At 36.4% G+C, this 21,853-nt stretch overlaps 1 protein-coding gene across 1 annotated transcript in view; it reads left to right on the top strand.

The window, feature by feature from the left end:
* LOC108978354 (adenylate cyclase type 8) overlaps positions 1-21,853 on the top strand; it is a gene marked incomplete in the record, with an annotated part of 140,871 nt that overhangs the window by 38,608 nt on the left and 80,410 nt on the right. Inside the window, 1 exon segment of the mRNA XM_018948590.1 lies at positions 5,983-6,079.

Here is a 21,853-nt window from a genome sequence, read left to right as displayed (position 1 = left end):
CCGGTTTGCGGTATTCGGCGTAGTTTTATGAGGTTGAGTGCTAATTAATTTATGAAAAAGCTCAGCCAAAAGACTTTGATGCTAGCGCTGCGTACTTTAGTTTATTTAATAATTTGTTTATTATGTAAGCTTTAATAAAAAAAAAAAAGTTTATGAAATTGATCGATACAGCCGTTTAGAAGTTATTCCCAAAAAAACACTTTTGAAAAAAAATTTGTTTGAGTTTTCTCGAAATCTACCGATCCGAATCGGGAAGTTATCGGTTTTTGACGTTATTGGACCCGCTTATAACTTTTGAACGGATCAAGCGATTCAACCCTAAGTTTCACTTAACTTAGATTTTCTAAAATTTTTAATTTTCTTCGCGGAAAATTAAAAAAATTTAGGGGTGGACCACCCTTAACATTTAGGAGGATGAAAAATAGATGTTGTCCGATTCTCCACCCTAGCCGATATGCACGCTAAAATCGGTCGAGTGGTTTCAGATTAGTTCAATAACGTACACCGTGACACGAGAATTTTATATATTAGATATATTAGATATAAATGTATATATATAAGTTTGGATTTACACATGTATATTATATGTACGAGAATAATATATACCGTATATACCATAACTATGCCAAATGTGAAAAAGAAACTGTAGCACGAACTGGTATAATGACTCTAATATGTCTGAATAAACTCACTTGTGAACATAAGCAGAAAAGTGAATAGCAACATATTAATTATGTACATGGTTTTTCATAAGACGCCAGATTTTATTCTATTTTATTTGTGACGATTAATTAACATGCGCCTAAAGGTATGCACTGTAATGATCCAAAATTCAATGGCATTTCTAAATACTAACAATTGCGTATACGCCGCAGGCATGATATAATCACCAGTTTAGTAGAAATTCTTAACGAACTTTTTTTAACTAATCTATGAAAGGTGGAAGAAAATTGTTATTAATCTCAGCTTCTGTAAATACACCATTTCTCATTAAAAAAAAAACGCTCGACTGACTTTATATATGTCGGTCAATATGTAAAACACCTTAGCATAATTAATTGAAAGTATATTGAATTTATTATAGTTTAATGCAGAATTTGTGTAATATCGACCTACAAATCACCTCGTCTCCCATATACTACATACAAACATTTTAATTACTCCAGAATGAAGTTGAAATACCCCATCCTTTGGTTGATGTTTCCATATATAAAATTTAGCTTTGTTTTACTTTATAGCACATAGTAATAAGATACAAAATTTGGCTGCAATCCATTCGGTTTCTACGAATAATGCAAGTTGGATAGTTTCGCAATATTTTTTAATATAAACTTCTACCAGGTTTGGTATTACGTATTGAATTTCTACACCTTTGACCTTTGCGAATTGCGAGCGAATTAAATCTTCGGTTATACCCGAGCTTAGTACTTCCTTACTTGCCAATACTAATTATATACCGTTAACTTGCGTGCGTTCAACATGATCATTTATGTTAATTCACTTGTCAGTTAAATGTTCCACAACGCATTGTCAGTCAACGCAGTTCAACGACCTCCACCCATTTTAATTGTGCACTTTTCTTATTCACTTCAAAATTTTACCGACACATGGTAATCAATCACTTTAACCTATTTTACACGCAATCAAGTATCCGTTTTAAGGCGACTAGACTCTCGTATGAATTATTGCATGATTTCAAATTAGGTTTAAAATGATATAGAAGAGTATGCACGTAAAATGATTTGTTTGTACATATGTACAATGTATATGTATGCCTAAATGCTATATGCAGGTAGTATGTGGTTTTAAAAAACATGTTGGATACTTTTGCTGCAAAGTCATTGTGGTATATATCATACAGCAGAGGTTCTATGTCTCGTATTTCCTTCATACTTTCATCGTAGCCTTGAAATAAAATAGTTAAAGTTTGATTTGGAAAACCACTCCATACTAATTCAAATTTCTCCACATCCTGATGTATAAAAGTGGATCCTATTAACTATGAATGGCGTTGTCAAGTTCTTTACAGAAACTTGATTTTGATCTGTCAGTTTTTATAAGATGTAATTCTATAGTAACTCGATCCGAACAATGTATGTACGTTTAGCGCTCTTTGAATGAGAAATTCCACCTTTGCTGCCATATTTCATTGTTTCCCTTTTCTGCCTTTGGCGATACTGTTTTAGGCGCTGATAGCTGATATAATCGCTCGAGTTCATCTCTCAGGATGTCAAGTGGGGCATACTGCCCCAGGCATCGGCCGAGTTTCGTGACAAAGGTGAACCGATGAAGAATCAGGTCAAAGCAGGTCAAAAATCATAATTTTGTTGACAGTTTTCCTCGATTATCGAGGTATGGTGCACTCCGAATTTCTTCCGACCAACTAACTTGGCAGAAAATTTGAGTGTTATCCGTCGCTTGCGTAAAATTATGGGCCGACAACTCCACTCCACGATAAAGCACCGATGCGTACTGCATGGATTCTTCGTGAGTTTTTCGAAAAATTTTCAACCGACATCGTTCCGCAATCATCCTGTTCGCCTGATTCAGCTCCGTGTGACTTCTGGCTATTCAGCAAACTCAAACGACCGCTCCGGGCAATCCATTTTGAGTCAATTGAAGAATTTATTGTGAATCTGTGTGACTTTGGCAACTGTTTGGAAGAATCTAAAAAACGTTGGCGCAAATGTATTGAGGCCTCAGATGATGGTATAGATTTTGAAGAATAAAATAACAATTTCAAAATAATTAACAAAATCTTACTATTTTTTTTTTTGTAAAATGTTGCTACAGAGAATAAGCGTTTTGTTCAGCTTAGGGTTATTTGTAACACCTAACACCAATCGAGTTAGATAGGGAGTTATGATAATGACTGAGATAATGAAACTCGGTTCACGTGTTCTTTGGAACAAAATGGAGCACAAGTGCGTAAACGGACCTCTGCCATTAGTCAAAAACGAATTAAGAGCACTAACAATAGTAAATAAAAATATTATATTAGCTACTAATTGTACATATGATTTCTTTAAAACAATCCTGTAACTTCTTCAATACTTATGCGCCAATTTATTCTGGTACAAATATGCAGTATATAAAAATTACTTAAGTTGAGAATAAATATAAACACTAATGTACTCGCAAAAGTTGCGATTACGGCTATTCACACATACAACCGCCTAGCGACATACTGCCGGGTCACTTGGCAGGCAAAATTCAACCGACCCGGTGTGCCCACAACAGCAACAACAATCAAGCCACATGTTACTGCCTAGCCGAGCTACTTGCTAACCCAACTGGACATGCACATTCATAAATTGTCGTAAATATCTATATATATACTCGTATTACATATATACAACTATATCAGTGCATGCGCCAACTAGTGGCGCAATGCTACAAGTCGCATGTAAATCATTGTCAACTTGGAATTCCTTCGCTCGCACAGTTTCTTATTTTATGGCAGTTCATTTTCTTATTCTTTTAATTTTTTATTTTCACATTTACCACTTCATTTTCTGCCTGCTTCCGCTCGTGAGCACGCAAATCGTTATACGCCTGATCGAGTTTCCACAAAAGGTTACTTATACGCAACGTAGTGCCACTGACTAGCTTTCCGACTACAAGTATTGCCATTAAAGTTATTTTTTCTTTGAAATTAGCGCCTTGAGATGTCACTTAAATTCGGATAACAAGATGAAAATATGGTGCATTAAAGCCCACGCCGGTGAAGTGCCGTATGACATTGCTAACAGTCCACCAGGCACGATGGCTCCTTCCTTCTCGAATTTAGTTGCTGGTCTGTAGTGCTCATTCGTTTATTTGTTTATTTCCTTATTTTTCTTTGCCATATCTGTTGGCGCCTTCACTCGAGTGCTTCGGGGGAAGACTAAATATTTGCTGTAAATATTAGATGTGCGCGACTGTTGCAAATAAGTTGTCATAAGTTCAAACATTTACAGGTGAACGCATTAAAAATTCAAAGGCAAAACATTTGATAAAAAGATGAAGATTATGTAAAGAACATTTAAATGTAATGCGTTAATGTATAATCAGCGGCAATTACGGTAATAGAACACAATTAGAAAGACTAGAGAATTTAGCCTTTTGAGTAGATAAAAAATCTATAACAATTAAGAAAATATGTTAACTTCGACTGCACCGAAGCAATCATACCTTTCACAGGTGCTTTTTTATAAGCACCATAATTCGATTTTTCTAAAGTTCTGTATCTTGATTCTAATCCGTCAATTTGAATAACAGCTATATGCCATAGTATTCACATCTGAACAACGTGTTTTGAGGTTGTAGTTATTCTAGTGATATTCTAGTACTATATCTACGGTTCCCAGAAATTAACAGCTACTAGAAAAAATTACTTATGCAAAATTTCTGAAAGATATTTTCAAAACTTATGTTGCCACTTGTTCATATTTGCCGATTGTGTTGGTTACTGATTGCTTCCAACTACGCTAAAGATTTTCTTGTTACTTTAACAGGCAATATTCCACAGAGCGTTCTCGGTTATCAGAGCTTTCTATGAATACGAAAGTCGTATTCTTCTTCATTATTGACGTGAACGTCGATTATAACCACTTTTATAGATCTCTATTTACCTATGCAGCTCGAATTATTTTCTCCAGCAGCAAATTGAAGAAGTCCACGATAGGTCCACGACAACTTGATGGAGCTTTTGGTGTCGCTCAACGTTAGATTACATAGCCGTATTAGTTTGCGGTGATATAGAGTTAAGACGTCCCCTCATAGAGGCAGTTAATTTCGTGATTTCTAAGGTGACTTCAAAATCTACGAACAGGTGGTGTGTGTCAATTCTCTTTTCACGGATCTTTTCCAAGATTTGGTGCATGGGCAATATCTGGTCAACTGTCTCAGACCACAGTGATAAGATCCAATCAGTTTGTTTTCGGCGGACTTTAATCTTTCTTACAATACATTCGATAGAACCTTATATGCGATGTCGAATACGCTTATCCCACGGTAGTTGACTGTTGTACTTCAGACAGGTTTTTGCTAATCGAACTTCTTCTTGTTAGGCCTATGGAGCGTCTACTCCATTGTCATCTATTGGAGAATCAGGCTTACCATCTCCTGGTTTTGTGCTTTCACTACCATTCAGCAGGCTGGATGAGTGTTCCTTCCATAATTTCATTACGATCCGGATATCAGTTACTACATTAAATTGATACTAGAATATGTGGAAATTAGATGCAGTAAATTTTGTAGATCTCTTACTTGGTAGGCATGTTCATACTGTTTAAGAAATACAAAATTCGAATTTTACTCATTATAAGCTGTGTTTCGAAATAGACAATTTTTTTCACGAGTACCTGAGGTCTAATTCCCGAGAAGCTTTTGACGCTTTGAGGCAATTTTTCTAAGGTAATGAAGGACTGAGAGCTTCACACTTTTCACAGATACTTCGCATGGGCATTGAGTGCTAGTGGTCGGATTCCAACAAAAAAAATTTCAAATTATGATAAAAGTCTATCGACAATACCTTTCAATCCATTTCTTTTTTATCAACAACATTTTTTCAGTTTTATATTAATATAAAAATCTGCTCTTTATCCCCTTTTTCGAACCATCAATAGTCAAAAAAGATACTTGTGTCACTCAAGAAACAACACTTTGAAATTTATCTTTGGTTAGCCTACCTGGTATTTCATTAGCACATGCTCTTTGAAATCTGATCGTCAGATTATATTTCTCAGTATTTCTCCTCTAACAGGTTAACAAACTTTATAAAATAAATTGAAAAAAATATGGGTTTCTCAGATATTTCCCAGTAACTCATTATTCCCAAATGATGTCACATTGAAGTTTAAGGTTTGTTTTTATTTGGTTCATCATAAATTTCACAACTAAATAAAGTTAAATGTTTTTTACTCAAAACGTAATCGATTCAATTCCAATTCAATGGAATAAACATTTATTTCAAATAATTAAATATTGCTTTATTTACAGTTCGGCACGTGGCAGTGAAAATGATTATATCGATATTAGTTCAAAGCATTGCTGAAAGCTCAAATAACGGCGAACCTGAATTACATTACACATACAGCTATCAACGTGTGACAAGTGCAGTTAATTGTCAAAATAAATTGCCACTCAATTAAAAATGAATACGGATGATGAAGAACGTGTCTGTCTGCGGTGAGTATAGTACGAACACAAAACAAGATTATTTATACTATACAGTTATTTAGTTATAACAACTAATTAGAAGACAATTAAAAGAATGTTAATATTTAATACTTTAAGTTCACACACAAATTAGTATTTAGTTGACGGTTGGAAAAAAGTTGTTGATAACTTACGCATTAGCTGAAATAAGCACATAACTGTCTATCAAATGCAATGGGGAAAATTAATAACTAAAAAAAATTTATTATGCAGGAGCAAGCAGCAAACCACAGCTTATAAATAAACTTAGAGTTCGTGCTGTTGGCAGAAATGCTTGATAATTCTCTCCTACATGCATATCTAAATATTTAATGAATGGCTGGAACAAAAACATGTTGCTGTGAAAACCTTGTAATGTTTATAAAAATCTTCTTCTTGCACTATATGATTGATGCTAACCGAATAATTGAAAAAAATTATAGCGAAACCGAAGGCGAGATCGCCTGAGGTATTCAGAAACCTGCATTCGGATGTTAAAAGTCTCGCATTCGGTAGCTGAGGATTACTTTTTCAGTTCCTCTATTGTCACCTTTACAACGAAATATTTGTGCTACACTATTACCGTCCACCTGAGCCATTTAAAGTTCAAGTTAAAACTTAAAGAAATGATATAATATCAGGAAATACAAGGTGCGTTCCAAAGTAAAGAGGACTTAAAAAAAAAACAGAAAAAATAGTTTTTTCAGCAAAATCAGTCTCCTTTTGATTCAATGCAGCTTTCTGCACGGTCCAAAAGCATATCGAACGAGTGTTTTAGCTCGTTGGTTGGTATGGCTGCTAGTATGCCGGTGCAAGCCTTCTTTTTTACGGAAAAATTTATTTTTCCGAAAAGGAAGAAATCGCACGGTGGCATATCAGGTGAATCAGGGGGAGTGGTTAATGGTTAAAAGGTGATTTTTGGTCAAATAATCATCCTCCGAATGTTAATTCTGTGCAATTTTGGTCGTCAGTCAATTTGTGCGGAACAAACCTTGCACACACCTTTCGTCAGCGATAAATCGATGTTTTGGAGATGTTCAATTTTATTTCCATGAATTTCAATAATTTTTGATGAATTCACGTACAGTTTCGATGGAATTTCCGGCGATCGCGGATTTTAATTGGCCCACATGTTGATCGTCACTAAACACTTAAAACGCAATAACTTTACTTCTAATCAATGAAATGTCGTAAAATTCTCAGTGGACAATCGATAAAGGTAGCAGATTCTAACGCATGAATCGAGATATAAATTTACTTTGGAACTCACCTTGTATAACGGATTTTTCTAAATACAGAAATTAAAGAAAAATAGTTCGTCCCTACATTGTAACTAAGAGCACTAAGTTATCCTTAATTTCATTTCCCCTCTCTCTCTCCCCTACCGATAAAGGGAAGACATGCTTCCCTTCTTCAGGAAATAATGATTAACTTGGAAAACTTTGAAATAGTCAAATTAATTTGAAGATTCATAGTGAGTTATTCTATCGTTCAAAGCTGTCTGTAATAAACGAGTAAACTAAGGACGTCCTTGTTTCATTGAAGAATTTTCATCATTCCACACAGTATCCTTTTTAATTAATCCTGGACACGCTTTGCTATTTTGCCGCTGTTTGCAAAACACGATGATTGTTAGTCCAATCTACTATGAAAACATGTAAGGGGTTAAGAATAATCACTATGTATCACTACTTTTGGAATTGCATGGTGTTAGTATTTACAGATAGAGCAACCGTTTTATCTGCTTCGTCGATGGTATCAGAAAATTTATTTCTAAAAATCGTGCCACTATTTCATCCTTTATCCGTTCGAATTCCATACATTATCTAAACTGGAAGCATATTTTCACGTCTTGATACAATGTATCATTTACTAATGCCCGACTAAATATCTTCCCCAAAGAGTGATCTCACTTCGGCGGTTGGTTTTCCTAATATACAACCGACAAAGAAATGGTTGTGTTGCACTGAAAATTTACTATTTTGTGTTGTATCAGGCAACAATTTGCAAGTACATCTTGAAAACCCCAGTTTTGATCTCCTACGTGTAAATCTACGATTCACCACCAGTCACGATGTCATTGACGTGTCTCTAAGCACCGCTATTTGTTAACATTCTTTCGACCAATTGACACGACCCCTCTTTGAGCGATTGACAAATTGAGTGCGATTCAACGTAAAGATATTTTTGTTTGCAGTCAAATGTTCATGCATTTTTTAATGTATATTAGATGTCTCAATCTCCCGAGGATGGGTCTCGTGAGGATCTTGCAATATCAGTTTGCATACGGCGTCAATCATTTCAGGAACAACAACTGATTTTGGACTATCTTCCCGAAAATCGCCTTGGAGTGAACTCATCACAGCATCGACAAACACTGGTCGTTGATGGAGCTTCATCGTCAAGAATTTAACGTATCTATACACTCTTAATGAGTAAATCCACATCGAGGAAAGTAATCGCATGAAAATGTTCGTGATTTAATTCCATTTGGTCTAGAAAAATATTAGACTTCTTTATGAAACATATGGAGTATGCCGGCAGCTTAAAGTTCGCCTGAGATCTAGCTCCGCGCAATCCGGTGTCCACTGCATGAGCCAGTATAAGTTAAGCGTTCCACTCCCCAATAAACATGAACTAAGAAAAACAAAATACTGTACATGCTATTAGAAATACCACTTAACATTGTGTTTTCTAAAGCTTAAAAAGGTCCTATAACTTGTTTTTGAATCATCTTATACACTTTCAACACCATAACAACACATTTGCAAAAGTCTGAATAATTGTTTGCGCGTTCTGATTGGCCATTCAGCACAGACATTTAGTGATGGAAATTAAGTGATAGTTCACTTCTCCGCTGTCTGCCACTCGAGTAAACCACAATGCACAATTTACAGTTATCTGCAACTAGAGATTCAAATGTGACAACAATAGCATTTTGACATGCAAGTTGTACGCGAATATATTTCTTGTATGACTCAGAAATTTACAATCACATAAACTCATTCTAATGAATGACGCGCGTTCGGCAGCTATCGAAGTATATGAAGTAGTGGTTTGCCGATGTAAACTAAATCAGGAACAGGAATACTCACTAATATAGATTAAGTTCCGAGTGCACATTAAAATAAAATTAACTAGAAAGGAAATGCTAAATTGCAATAATATTGAAAGTCAATGAATAGAAATGAAAATTTTTGTTTTCGATTCATAAAATCATATTTTCAAATTTATAGATAATGTCTAATATTAGATGCGAATACTATATGTATTTATTCACGTACATGCATAAACATAAATATTATTTTAGTGCTCTGAAGCGATTGCGACTTGCCTACACAAATGTATAAGCCAACACACAGGTGCACATATCACAACTAAATTAACTACAATCGTGTGGTGCTCGGAGTTGGCGTGGGCGGCCTTTTCTTAATTGCTATGATATGACTTGCGAAATAATTGGTTTTCCTATGCATGCTTGTTTTTGGGTCATAAGGGCATAACCGTTGACAGTGATCGCCGTTAGCATGATATCCGCTAATTAAACTATTATGTTTACAAAAAATTATGAAAAGGAAAGACAACAGATATTTTAACCAATTCTAAGTAGAGTTTCTAAATATAATATCTATTTACAGTTATAAACGAGATAATTAATAATAATTTTTAGTATATTTTGGACTCAAAATATTTAAAAAATAATAATAAGTAAACAAATATATTAACTAAAAAAGTTAGTCTACCAATTTAGTGATTGATGATTTACGTAAAATTGTTTAATATAAGGATAGAATTATGGAAATGAGTATATTTTCAATGGCATCAAAATACAATAAATTTAATAACTTGTTGAGTGCAACAACCACTTATGAACTTTATATTCATATATGACAACATCTGATGAGTCGACGTTACGAGTTTTCGAGAGAAAGGTTCTGTGAAAGATTAATGATCCTTTGCGCATTGGACACGCCGAATATCGTATTCCATGGAACGATGAGCTAACCCTCATCATTCTCGCCCTGCTATATAGTGAAATAGTGAAAAGAAAAAAGACTGGCGCGCTGTTATTAACTCGGCTATTACAGTGTAAGCGCAACCAAAAAGGTATAATTATTTTTTCAAATATTTGCATAACTCGCGCGGTTCGGAGTTTTCCTTGAAAAAATAATCTCTAGTAAAACAAGCAAGACGGTGGCGTCATTGCCAAAGTAGTGAGTAACTTTCCTTTCAAGTTCCACACTTTTTGCTTTATCTTCACGCAATAAGCTGGTGGTAAACAAAAATATATAAATAAATTATCGTATAGCTAAGACACAACTCAGCATAAGCTACAACATGTATTGGAATGACAAGTGCTTAGAAGTATGACAGCAGCAAGGAAAATCAATAAGTAAAAAGTGCCTGATGTCGGATGGAAGAAAAAATTTAACAATTTTGATATCACCGATTTTCGAAATAAGAAGTGGATCGAAATGTCAATAGTTTGCCGAAAAAGTTATAAAGCTCCTTTTGTGTAAAGGTTGGTATCCATCTCTCAAATAATTGCTCAAGAAAAAAAAATACATTATTTCTTCAAGTATTGTGAATGATCCACAATATAAGAGCAAGAGAGAATAAACGAAAGAAAATATACTTTGTGCTTTATATGTATTTAGTTAAGTTTTATACAACATTTCGAAAAGAAATATACTTTATAATAATGATTTTAACTAAGTTAGGATGATTTTAACGATTTACTCTGAATTTCCTGGAAGAAACAATTGTTGATTTCATGTTTCTTCTCAAAACCAGGTTTGACATATTCGCATTTTATTGAAAAAATGTATTAAAAACTATTTATTTATTTATTATTTACTACTAGTACTATGTAGTTAGAGCTGCATATATGAATTTATCGCAGGAAAGTTATTTGACCGTTTCTTAAGCGTTTTTTTTTTTTTTTTTTTTTTATTTTTTTTTTTTTTTTTTTTTTTTTTTTGTTTTTTTTTTTTTTTTTATATGAAGTTTTTACATTTCTTGAGAGCTGAAGACTAAGCTTGATGTGTTTTTATACCCCGAACAGGTTTGGTCACAAGCCTGAAATTTGTAGCTCACAAAAGAAAACGTCAGAAATCCTAGAAAATAAAAATAGTAATTATCGGAGACACAAGCTGATCCGATTTAGTTGTGTCCTGCTATCCCTATGCGTCTATATAGGCGAATCGGTCCATTAGTTTTTAAGATATCGATCTAAAATTTCACACACCCCACATTCACTAGAAAAGGCTGTTCATTTGTCGGTACCGCCAACACAAAATAGGTAATAACTGCAATACGATTTTATCGTTCAAAATCAAGCACATGTACAGATTATTTGACAAGATATCTTTCCGAAATTGGATGTAGATTGCGACCCATGACCTCGCCAAAATCTCCGAACAAATTTTCAGATTGGACCTGATATATGTATGTATAGTATGTCATTCAAAATGCCCGATCAAAATAGAAATAAAACACTTTTTCCATTATTAGTTAAACTTAGGTCGAATTGAAGATTATTTATATGAAACAAACGAGGAAGAACTAGCAAAACGTTTTCGGTTGAATGCAAGTCGTTATCTCATTAAGTTTCCAGATTTAGTTATATAATAGATGTAGCTGCTATAAGGAACGAACATGTACTGGGTATTTAACTTCAGTGTAACCAAAGGTAACAGTTTTTGTTTTTTTGTTGTGAGGTGGGTTTGATTTTATACTACATTGGTTCGTCCCTTCCTGAACGAAAGCAGGGGAAGATACTAATAAATTTTGTTTGATAGCTCGATATTATTCTTGACCCTTGAGTCTGGCTGGATTCTTCTTTAATGCAAAACTTCCGGCACTATGTTCAAACCCTTTGTATATTCACGCCTAAATACAACCCATGCGAAGCTTTATGTGGCGGCTCTGAGCTAGGAAGGCACTCGGATGAAACAAGCTGTGACTGCGGCAACAGTTGCTCAACTCGAACGGCAACCGCATTATTAACAGGAGATCCCCAATGACGCACAAAAGTAAGCTGAAGGGACTTCCGTTGAAATATTTTTGCATCACTAAATCGCTTTTGCCGCTCTTGTCTGCCTTTCAAATATCGTTTCTCTTACCTTGCACTAAATCGAATTGAAGGCATTGCCGGCGAGCAGCCACAAGCTTGTACTCGCACCCGTGGCGGTGACTTGTAGCATGGGTGCGGCGACTAACGGACAGCAACTGTTATGTTGTCATTTTCCATATTTTAGTTTTTCATCGCTTCAGCGTCGTGGTACTTTTGCGCTGTCATTGCATTTTATGTAAATTTTTATGCAAATGTACGGAATAGATATGTATGTATATATGCTGTTTAACGAGTATAAAGCTATATATGTACATATGTATATATGTGTAAATGAATGGCTGCTGCTTGTCATCGAATGAGTATGATTGTGTAACCAGCCAACTAACTGGAATAACAACAAACACATAATTTGCAACAACATCTAAAGTGGAATGTGGACGCATTTAAGGCATAGACATGCACACACTTATCCACGTATCTAAACCATGTATATTTATGCGTTGTGTATATTTTACAAAAGAATCGTTGGAAAATAAGGAATTGTAGAAAACAAGTTTGGTATTTCGCTCGGCATGCCGGCAAAAGGACATTGCTTTATAGTTGACAAATAGCACCATTGCGAGAACCCGAAGAGATTGGCTGAAACTATTTCCACACACACTTTCATATAATCTACATTCACATGGCAACATGCCTCACAAGGAGTACAAGTTTTGTGCACCTGGCAGTTATTTGTAGCACCTTATAGACAATGTATGTAGAAGACATATTAATCAAAATATGCAGTATATTCTAGTGTGAGACCGATTAATTGGCGTCGGCCATTATTGGCCTAGTAAATGGGAATCGGCATTGGCCATTTTTGGCCGATCCTTCCCCGATTCTTTGTACTCTTTCCGATACGATTCCATATTTTTACCTTTCTATTTTTTAAATTCTGCTAAAGATTAAGAGGGTCATTCCATATGATGGGTTTAAAAAATCGATTTTTTTTTCATAAATTGACTTTACAAAATGTCTAAAAAACGTAGTAATAAAGCGAATTTTGAAATTAAAAGTCGTTTCATGGATGCAGTAATTGGAAGAAAAATCTGTACAGAGTGCTGAGTGGCGAACTTGAAACTTTGAATGCGTTTTTCTCAAAACTCAGTTTTTCAAACTTTCTTGCATCGCATTTCAAAAACGGCTTGGCCAAATTATATGAAATTTGAAGAGTATACTCAGCACATATAAACGCATGCAATGTTCCATTATATGTAACTCAAAAAGAAAGAGAGCAAAGTTCGCAGTTTTTTTAAATGTCTACCGGAAGTCCAATTTGGTATATTCATTTGATAATACTTCATTTCATACACTTACGCTTGCATATTAAAACTCAGCAAATTTTTTTTGTTTCACATAAGCCAATCAGCAAGAAGCGTGACAGAAGTGCGCCCCAATTTTTCGAGGCAGTAGTGTTCAAAACAATGCAACATACACAATATTTATACTGTCGAAATATATGTTCATAAATGGCAATAAATCTTAAGCTTTATTTGTTTACTGGTCGTAGAAAAAAATCCAAAAAAAAAATAAAATAAAAATAAAAAAACACACATGGGATGACTTCCTTAAACTATTAACCAATTTGCTTGGAGAAAACGCGATTAAGCTTCTTTTTATAAATTACAAAATAAAATTATGTAATTTTGACTAAAAAGGAAAATAAAACAAGCGTGAATCTACATATCATCAGCTGAAGTGCAAAATAACGTAATAACACTTTCGGATATGACAAAGAAATAAAAAACGATATAAAATAGAGGCTACTTGCATTGAATCAAGATTTAAATTTTGCTTATAACTATGTTATATCTGATAGCAGAGCCTAAACATTTTGGTCATATGTACTTATGCGTATAAAATTTGAATTTTAGAAGACGATATGTTTTCTGTACTTTCAGCAAAGAACCAACTTCAAATTTGGTAAAGTTTGAGTTAGCAGTTAAAATATTAGAGCACTGCAAGTGCAGAAGTGATGAACATCCGAACGGCTATACACGCCATACTGATGGAATCAGTTCTTACCTTCCTCGAGCTGCCACGTCGCCAGTTAATTAATTTCCTATCAGTCTGCTTGGTTTTAAAGTAATCGGTTCTGATTTTAGCTAATAATAACTTCGAATTTCTAACCCACATTTACATAAATACATTTTAGTTGAAAGAGAGCTTCGTATATATTGGGCTGCAGCCGAACTTAGCTTTTCCTTACTTCTATTATTTTATATCTGCCACTAACAGAAGAAGAGTGTCTTGCGTACGTTTTATTGTAATTTTAGTAAAAAAAAGAGAAAAATTAAATAATGGAATGTCAGCACGATTTATGATGCATCTCTAATTTTGAGTCAATATAGCGTTAAGACTAAAAAAGGGATTGTACAAACGCATATTTACTATGTCCATTCACTTGTGTCCACGGCACAGAACTTAACTGGTGGCTACTCAACTTGTGTATTGCTTACACGCTTCGGACACTTTGGGAAACAGGAAACCACGAACTCAATACTAAACTTAATATTTAAAGAGATATCTGAAAAGCTTCTCAGACTTGCTTTATGCTTCAAAGCTCACCAAAAACTTGTAATTCCTTCAAAATGGAACGATTACCGTTCTCAGAGTTGAAAAATAATTGGACTTTGTTAATATTTTTGGCTGGCATTCATAAGGTGGAAGATACTACTTATATCTCACGAAATAAAATTAAGGCGCTGAAACTTGCAAACCGACCATGCGAATCAGCATGCTTAGAGAGAAGGTAGGGGAACAAATGCTGCGGAAATTGAAAGTTCACTGGATGGTGAAAAGGTGATGCCAAGCGCCTTACTCGACATCGAAGGGGCGTCCCATGAAAGTGTGGCAAAGGCATTCGAGAAAAGACATCGGGCAGCGCTATTAAGCAGATGAATTGTGACCGTACCCCGCACAAGCATAGCTGAAACCACTGTAGGAGGTACTAGGATTCGTATCGGCACGACAAGAGGTCGTGGTGGAGGTCAGGGTTGGACCTGGCTATGGTGAAAGCTACAAAAGCACTCATGGTATTCAATCGACTTGCCGAGAAAACCTCGGACTACAAACCAAGAATTATCAGATGGATAGGTCAGGAGACTGATTATTATATATGTAGCGGTGGCTTGGGCACCGCATCGCAGATTTCGGCAGCTCTTCAACTATTGAAACCGCAAACACTTACCTGCTTCTGCGTATCGGGTGCACAGGGGGTGGTTTTCTATAAACGAGATTAAATAGCTACTGGTTCAGGAGTGCATCGAAGGGCTGATGCCAGGTCACAAGGGTATAGCCCAAATTATACTGATTACCTAGTTTGTCCGCTCTGCAGCTGAGAAGATAATGATAGCACCTGAAGCCTGTGTAGCGGTTCATTCTGAAACTGTTAAGAAATTGCTGCGCAAGGAAGAAAGTGTGGAGAGGGAGAAGTATTGGCAACAGTACAAGGAATACAACAGACAAAGTTGCTTTAAAACCTCGCCAAATTTAAAAATATAATGAACCTCTCGATCAAACTCAAGAAGCACCTATTTTATCAAGGAAACCGTCGAGCACCTGATGCTAGATTGCCAAATAGTCGGTAGATGCAGGATTAAGGCTCTTGGGTCCTTGTATCCGAATACAGTCAATTCACCTCTTTAGCACCCAGCAAGGCATTTGAAATTCTTTGGGACAAAGGGGAATGCCAAATGGTCTTATGTCAAGTTAAAGACCTCAATTTAAATCTATTTATTCTTTTTGGTCATCTCAAATGATATAATTTTTTTGGGGAATATTGTCGATACATTCTAAGTATTTGGGGTTTGTCCGAAAAGTAATAGGACTGAGTCAATTTAAGAAAATTTAAGAAAATTCATTGAACCAATCGTTACAATACTTTAAAAGCTTCCAAAATAGGCTCCTTCTGCGTCGATGCCAGCGCGATTTCCAAGCATTGAAGGCGATACGGAAGGCATTTTCCGGAATAACCTAAGAGCCGAGGTGAATGATCCCCTCTGTCGTTTCAAAATGTCTCTTTGCTTCAGGATCATATTCAAAGATCCATGACTCGTCACTCGCCGCAATTTCTGGTCTTCAGTGCGCACTTTTGGAATAATATTCGTGCACACCTTGCGCATGTTCAAGTGCTCCGTCCCAATGTCATGAAGCACAGATTTTGGTAAAGTTAACATCTGGGAAAATAAAAGTCACATTGTCTCCCAGCACGGTCTTCATCAGTGACCTCTTCCCGGCCCTCCAAAAAGGCCTAGTGCCACACCACTTCTTGCTAAAGCAATATCTAGGTAAGCCTGCCTAATCATATCAAACGTCTCCGTACCTTTGCTCTAACTGTGTATTTTCGGCTTGCACTACTCACAGAAACAAATCACGCAAAAATGTTTGTCCTGACTCTCCAGGTGCTCGGAGACAACTGACCAGCTGCTCGTTCGTAAGCTAGTAACGCCCTCCGAATGCAGTCGGTGCGCGCACGCTCCGAAGTACAGTCGTGGTGGAAGAGAATCAGTCTTATTACTTTCCGGATAAACAATGTAAGTCTAATGTTCAATATCAACATATATTTGTATTTCGAATGAAATTGTCTCTACCAGACAACCACCTCATAAAACATTATAGGCGTAACCAGGGTTTTGTAGAGTAGAGTGATGTCTTCTTCACTCTTTCCTAGTTGGCTACCATGATACCTGAACCGGCTGAAGCAAACTCAGTTTTGTTTGGATTTTTTGCTAATCCGTTTGTCTCCGCACCCTTTAAAATAATAGAGTTCAGGCACCCTCTCAAATCCAAGGCTGATAACGCCCTTTTCGCGCTGAAAGGAGCTGTGGACTGCTTCCTCACGATAATCAGCAAATATCGATCTCTCCAACCCTGGCAACGGCTTCCTTATACTTCTCACTCCTAGGGGGTGGCCCAGAGATGTCCTTGACCATTTACGTAAAAGCCGCGGATACAGCTGTCGGGACCCGCTTCATCGTGGGAGATGGCTCTATCTTCATTTCCGCAATCGTACTCCCCAAGTTCTATTGAGTCAGTCCATATAGCGATTTCGTTAAACGTTGCTGCTGTTCCAGTACGAGGCTTCTTACCGAGAGAGCAATTCTACTCAATGGACCTCTGTTTCTTAACTACCGTGCTTTCTGCTATAGAAAGACCATTAATAATAGTTTGACATTGTATTGTAGTTCTAGTTTTTATATGCACCTTTGACGCATTATAAACAGAAATTTTGTTGCTAAGATTTTAGAGGACGTATCCATATACCGCACTGCGTATACGTAACCTTTTATAATATTCTACTTGGTATCACATACATTTGTACATACATATATTATTGGCAAGCACTGATACTTCAACCAGCTTGCTGCAACTATAACAATAGCAAATAGTAATACTAACGTTTAATAAGTGGCAATTAACGCGCCTTTATAGTGCATAAAATTTCAAAATTGTCCTGTCCCTGTCATAAGCTGCCGCATGCTATGAGAAGATACCCTGTTAGAAAAACGCTTAATATTTCTAATGTTTCTAATAGCAGTTTTTTCCATACTGCATGAGATGTTTATTGTTCAGGCTTTTTCATTAAGTTACAAAGTTTTTTGAAAGAGCTTTTTTTTTTTTAATATTTTGGAAAGACTAATACTATATGCTTTTAAAACTCTTTGTAAATCCCTTACACTTTCGAACGTTAATTAGAAAGTTAATATATACAACTCAATACGCAATAAACACACGTGCCTGACGGCGGAACATGCCACTTACCAAATTAGGGATTAAGTTACAAAACCTTTGTTCCAATGAATTGAACACTCTTTAGATTGCACAAGCACCGTCTTTTACAAATAAAACAATACTGCTTTAGTGTACATACCAAATAATATATCATTAGGAATTAATATGTAATTGAGGTAGTTCAAACAGATTACTATATGTAAATTACTTAGAAAATAATTTTCAATATTTAATTTTCTCTACTTGTTACCCAAATATAACAAATAAGCAAGTGCTAAGTTCGGGTGGAACCTAACATTTCATAAACTTTCAACCTGCAACGATTAGAGCTGGGTTAGTTTAATCATTCTGAGCACAAAGATGCGCTGTTATAAGAAAACCCCGTTCTCTCAATTTTACTAAGGCGTTATATTATATGTACAGGGTTGGAAAACCCGATATTTCTTATTGCATTTTCTTACAGTATATCCTTTTAGGATTATTTCTTGCAAATTTAATAGAGATCTGATCACTAAAACCAAAGTTACAGCTGTCAACAGCGTGCTTCTCCTATGTGCCCCCGCGTACGAGTAGGAGTACGAGTGCAATTATCTCTAAATGATATTTTTTTAAAAGGTGTGGTTACGGTAATCAAGGTTGCTCAAGAATCATGTGACCTCTCAATTTAATACTTTACTGGCTACTTGAAAACAACAATATCTTAGAATATTTGGAACCAATTTTTTCCAGCTTAGCTTTTTTTCAAGGAACTCTCATACCAGGTATAATCAAGATATCCTAATTTTACTCAAGTTACAGCTTGCAAGGCAGGACGGAAAGACAGACAGGCAGTCACCCTGATTTCAACTCATTTCATCATACTGATCATATACATAAACCCTATATCTATCTCGATCAGTTTTTGGTAATACGAACAACCGTTAGGTAAACAAAAATATTATATTCTGTAGCAACAAGGTTCAATAGGACGAAGGTTAAATAAAAGTTGTGTGTTTCAAATGAATAATTACTAACACAACAAGTAAGGAAGGGCTAAGTTCGGGTGCCACCGAACATTTTATACTCTCGCATGATAAAGTGATAATTTGGTACATGTCATCAGGGTGTTAAGAAAATATTATATACCGAATTTCATTGAAATCGGTCGAGTACTTCCTGAGATATGGGTTTTGGTCCATAAGTGGGCGACCCCACGCCCATTTTCAATTTTTAAAAAAGGTCTGGTTCCTTCTGACATTTCTTCCCTAAAATTTAGTGTTTCTGACGTTTTTTGTTAGTCGGTTAACGCACTTTCAGTAATTTTCAACATAACCTTTGTATGGGAGGTGGGTGTGGTTATTATCCGATTTCTTCCATTTGTGAACTGTATATGGAAATACCTAAAAGAAACGACACTGTGCAGTTTGGTTGACATAACTATAGTAGTTTTCGAGATATGTACAAAAAAGTTAGTAGGGGGCCCCCCACTTTTCCAAGTCCTTTGTGTCCAATTTCATTTTAATATCTTTATTTATGGCTCAGTTATGAGACTTTATAAGTTTTCGGTTTTCGCCAGCTTGTGGGCGTGGCAGTGGGCCGATTTTGCCCATCTTCGAACTTAACCTTCTTATGAAACCAAGAAATACGTGTACCAAGCTTCATCATGATATCTCAATTTTTACTCAAGTTACATCTTGCACGGATGGACGGACAGACGGACGGACCGACAGACAGACATCCAGATTTCAACTCTACTCGTTACCCTGATCGCTTTGGAATATATAACCCTATATCTGACTCTTTTAGTTTTAGGACTTACAAACAACCGTTATGTGAACAAAACTATAATACTCTCTTTAGCAACTTTGTTGCGAGAGAAAAAAAAGGGATTTCTGGGTGCTATGGTATCCTGGCTTCATACAGTTATTCATGCTTGCATCCACAACACTTGAACAGATATTATTTTGTACTTGTATTAGGTTGTCAAAAAAGTCTTCGTGAGTTATAGCGTCGCAAACATGGAGCAAAATAAAGAGAAAATATATTTTACAGTACTACTACGATAAAGGCAAAAATGCATCTCAAGCCACCAATAAAATTTGTGCAGTTTATGGAATCGATACAGTTTCCATTTCCACCGCACAACGATGGTTTCAACGTTTTCGTTCTGGTGTAGAGGTGGTCGAAGATGCGCCACGCTCCGGAAGGCCTGTCGTCGAAAATTGCGATAAAATCGCTGAGTTGGTCGAAAGAGGCCGGCATAGTAGCAGCCCTAGCATCGGTCAAGAGCTGGGCATGAGTCATCAAAAAAAAAATTTTATGAACAATTGAAAAATCAATAAAAATACCACAATACTTTTTTGACAACCTATTATATACATAGAAATATTGCGATTGTTGTCAAGAAGTACTTTCAACATATGCTACTGTGATAAAAGGTTTTGACAGCGACTCGAACTCTTTGTTCAAAGTATCTATTGTAATATCGAAATAAGTACCCACACAATACTCCTTCGATAGTATAATACTAAAATTCTTCTTTTTTATTGGCGTCAATCGTTTCTTCTTTTCGCAAAGAGGCGCCAACTGAAGATTCAAAGCGAAGCCCGGTCCTACTCCAAATGATCCTTCGAGCGGAGTAGAGGTCTTCCTCTTCCTCTGCATCCCACGGCGGGTACTACGTCGAATACTCTCAGAGMTGGAGTGTTTTCGTCCATTTGGACGACATGACCTAGCCAGCGTAGCCACTGTCTTTTAATTCGTTGAACTATGTCAATGTCATCGCATATCTTATACGATTGCGATATTTGCCATGGCCAATGCGCAAAGGACCATAAATCTTTCACAGAACCTTTCTCTCGAAAACTCGCAACGTCGACTCATCCGTTGTTGACATCGTGCAAGCCTCTGCACCATATAGTAGGACGGGAATAATGAGTGACTTATGGAGTTTGGTTTTTGTTCGTTAAGAGAGGACATTACTTTTCAATTGCCTACTCAGTCCGAAGTAACACCTGTTGGCAAGAGTTATCCTGCGCCGAATTTCCAGGCTAACTTTGGTGGTGGTTTGGCTCCAAGATAGACGAAATTATCTACGACTTCAAAGTTATGACTGTTAACAGTGACGTGGGAGCCAAGCCGCAAGTGCGACGACTGTTTGTTTGATGACAGGAGATATTTCGTCTTATCCTCGTTCATTGCCAAACCCATTTTCTTTTCTTCCTTTTCCAGTCTGGAGAAAGCATAACTAACGGTGTGGGTATTGAGGCCGGTGATATAAAGATATGGAAATGCTTTCGTCGGACCATACTTTACAAAGAAGCTGTTCTATGCTATTCGAACTTCTTAATAATTGGGAAATGGAACGTCTGCTCCATCGTCATCGATTGGGAAATTGGGCCCGCCTTCTCCTTGCGTTATGCTTTCATTGCTGTTCAGCAGGCTGGAGAAGTGTTCCCTCCATAATTTTAATATGCTCTCCGCATCGGGTATCGGGGCTTCTACAATAGTATGCTCCGGACTTGAAAAAATCTGTTAGCCACCGCATTTTTCGTAGAATTTTCGAGCATTACCCCTGTCGGCCAGCTTATCAAGCTCTTCATACTCACGCCATTTCGTCTTCTTTCTTTTTCTGTCTACAAATTCTTGCTTCCCTCTTCAACTCTCGGTGTCTATCCCATCCCGCACGTGTTGTAACGATGCGAGGTGGGCAGTCTGGTTTAGCTCCGCTATGAAAGGGCACTCCTCGTCATACTAGCTGTTCTTTTGAATCTTCCGAAAACCAATGGTTTCGGTTGCAGCTGTACGTAAGGAGTTTGAAATTCCGTCCCACAGTTCCCTTAT

This window comes from Bactrocera latifrons, unplaced genomic scaffold (assembly GCF_001853355.1).
Source record: "Bactrocera latifrons isolate USDA-ARS-PBARC rearing strain unplaced genomic scaffold, ASM185335v1 scaffold_120, whole genome shotgun sequence".
Lineage (NCBI taxonomy): Eukaryota > Metazoa > Arthropoda > Insecta > Diptera > Tephritidae > Bactrocera > Bactrocera latifrons.
The sequence above is the reverse complement of the archived record's forward strand: the minus strand, read 5'-3'. Positions and strand labels throughout refer to the sequence as shown.